The 3,074-nt window shown below is 43.0% G+C and overlaps 1 pseudogene; it reads left to right on the top strand.

Moving 5' to 3' along the window:
- Positions 1-2,317: 2,317 nt before the first annotated feature.
- LOC134937244 (5S ribosomal RNA) lies at positions 2,318-2,435 on the top strand (annotated as a pseudogene).
- Positions 2,436-3,074: the final 639 nt, after the last annotated feature.

The following is a 3,074-nucleotide window of genomic DNA, read 5'->3' as shown; positions in this document are numbered from 1 at the left end:
ATGGTGGATTCCAGTGGGGACGAATTGATAATCTGTGAGGAGGGGGATGTACACGGTGATATATCGGAGGATGATGATGAGGTGGACATCTTGCCTCTGTAGAGCCAGTTTGTGCAAGGAGAGATTAATTGCTTCTTTTTTGGTGGGGGTCCAAACCAACCCGTCATTTCAGTCACAGTCGTGTGGCAGACCCTGTCACTGAAATGATGGGTTGGTTAAAGTGTGCATGTCCTGTTTATACAACATAAGGGTGGGTGGGAGGGCCCAAGGACAATTCCATCTTGCACCTCTTTTTTCTTTAATTTTTCTTTGCGTCATGTGCTGTTTGGGGAGGGTTTTTTGGAAAGGACATCCTGCGTGACACTGCAGTGCCACTCCTAGATGGGCCCGGTGTTTGTGTCGGCCACTAGGGTCGCTTATCTTACTCACACAGCTACCTCATTGCGCCTCTTTTTTTCTTTGCGTCATGTGCTGTTTGGGGAGGGTTTTTTGGAAGGGACATCCTGCGTGACACTGCAGTGCCACTCCTAGATGGGCCCGGTGTTTGTGTCGGCCACTAGGGTCGCTTATCTTACTCACACAGCTACCTCATTGCGCCTCTTTTTTTCTTTGCGTCATGTGCTGTTTGGGGAGGGTTTTTTGGAAGGGACATCCTGCGTGACACTGCAGTGACACTCCTAGATGGACCCGGTGTTTGTGTCGGCCACTAGGGTCGCTTATCTTACTCACACAGCTACCTCATTGCGCCTCTTTTTTTCTTTGCGTCATGTGCTGTTTGGGGAGGGTTTTTTGGAAGGGACATCCTGCGTGACACTGCAGTGACACTCCTAGATGGGCCCGGTGTTTGTGTCGGCCACTAGGGTCGCTTATCTTACTCACACAGCTACCTCATTGCGCCTCTTTTTTTCTTTGCGTCATGTGCTGTTTGGGGAGGGTTTTTTGGAAGGGACATCCTGCGTGACACTGCAGTGACACTCCTAGATGGGCCCGGTGTTTGTGTCGGCCACTAGGGTCGCTTATCTTACTTACACAGCTACCTCATTGCGCCTCTTTTTTTCTTTGCGTCATGTGCTGTTTGGGGAGTGTTTTTTGGAAGGGCCATCCTGCGTGACACTGCAGTGACACTCCTAGATGGGCCCGGTGTTTGTGTCGGCCACTAGGGTCGCTTAGCTTAGTCATCCAGCGACCTAGGTGCAAATTTTAGGACTAAAAATAATATTGTGAGGTGTGAGGTATTCAGAATAGACTGAAAATGAGTGTAAATTATGGTTTTTGAGGTTAATAATACTTTGGGATCAAAATGACCCCCAAATTCTATGTTTTAAGCTGTTTTTTAGTGTTTTTTGAAAAAAACACCCGAATCCAAAACACACCCGAATCCGACAAAAAAAATTCGGTGAGGTTTTGCCAAAACGCGGTCGAACCCAAAACACGGCCGCGGAACCGAACCCAAAACCAAAACACAAAACCCGAAAAATTTCCGGCGCTCATCTCTAATACTGTATTTACTTTTTATAGCAGTGCAAACTTTCCACATTGCTAGTCTACACTCTCCTGCACTTTTCCACCGCTACAGAGGCTAAGAAGCAAAAAATACAGGCTTCAAGGTAGGTGACTTTCAGCCAGTTACATCTTAGTGCATCAGTGTACCTGGCTCTACAATGTTGTGGAACTACAAAGGACAGACTGTCCTGGAAGGGCAAGCTGGAACTTTAACTCCAGAATAAATTGAGAGCCATATGTTACGCTGGAACTTTCAACTTACTCATAGTAACTAAAACCACCTTAAGAGTTGGGGTGCTGCTCATGCTCTGTGTGCTAAGCTGATCAATTTGATACGTAACATGTGTGACTGAGTCTATATACATAGCACAATGGAACTGAAAAGTGGAAAAAAGCTACATCTGCTGCATTGTAGTACTTTGTGTTCAGATTCAGAGGCTCAGTGGCACACAGATATACAAGTGTCACACAGCAAAATAATCAGCACAGTCTCCTCGTGCGTCTTAGTCACGTCACGTTGTGACTAAGACACATTTTCAGTAAACATGATGCCCAATGTTAGCAGAGTCTTAGGAGACCTGGAACACCAAGAGAAACTGTTTGTCGAGACTACAGCAATCATGTATGACGACAAATCTATACATATTGTAAACTCACATACTCACACAGGAAGAAACAAAGGCCTTGGAAACATTAAGTTAGTGGTACTCACTAGGTATTTATCATTTATCATTCTTTCTCTCATTAAACCTATTATCCTTTTTTCTTATTCATGAACTCTCATCAACGATTCTGGATAAGATACGAGAGTGTCTTCTACTACCAAACCACACCTAAAATGCTCAATCTCGTCCGATCTTGGAAGCGATAAAGTGCTGGGCCGGATCAGTACCTGGAGGGTGACCTTCAGAGAATATCAGGTGTAGTAGAATAAGACGAATTCATAAGCAAGCCTAACAATGACACCAGATTCATACTTTTTCTGATTTCGTTCTTCTTTTTCTATCTCATTTTCACTATCAATTGATACTGTTGGTCCAAATTGTTGATCTGATATCAAATTCCAACTGAGTCATAGGGTTAATAACACACCCTGAGGGCTCCACTGTCCAATTCCCTAATATAGGGTTTAATTGGTATCCTGCTGCATATTAGGCTGTGATGCCTTAATTTTATATTTTCAGATTGTTTATTTACCATGGATATGCAATTGATGAGTACGCAATTCTGCATGGTACAGTGGACAAAGGTTTTATCAAATAGTTTTTTTCAACAAAAATGATTTTATATGGATCTAATTAAAAGTTAGGTTTTAACCTCTATATGGTTTTCTTAACGAGTGTGCCAACAAAGGGTATTTCTTACTTTCTTGTCTGTTGTACATTTATCAAGAGCTACTAATAGGTACCAACAAGTACAAGTGGGCCTCATCAAATTTGAATTCATTATTCATACATAACAATTAACACTAATTAATGCAATGCTGTACCATCCACACATAATAACATTGCACTCTTTAAATTTCTCTCATGCCCCATATCTCTCCCATGCCCCTCCATATTTCTCACACA

Source organism: Pseudophryne corroboree, chromosome 6 (assembly GCF_028390025.1).
Source record: "Pseudophryne corroboree isolate aPseCor3 chromosome 6, aPseCor3.hap2, whole genome shotgun sequence".
Classification (NCBI taxonomy): Eukaryota; Metazoa; Chordata; class Amphibia; order Anura; family Myobatrachidae; genus Pseudophryne; species Pseudophryne corroboree.
This window is presented reverse-complemented; position numbering and strand designations above follow the sequence as displayed.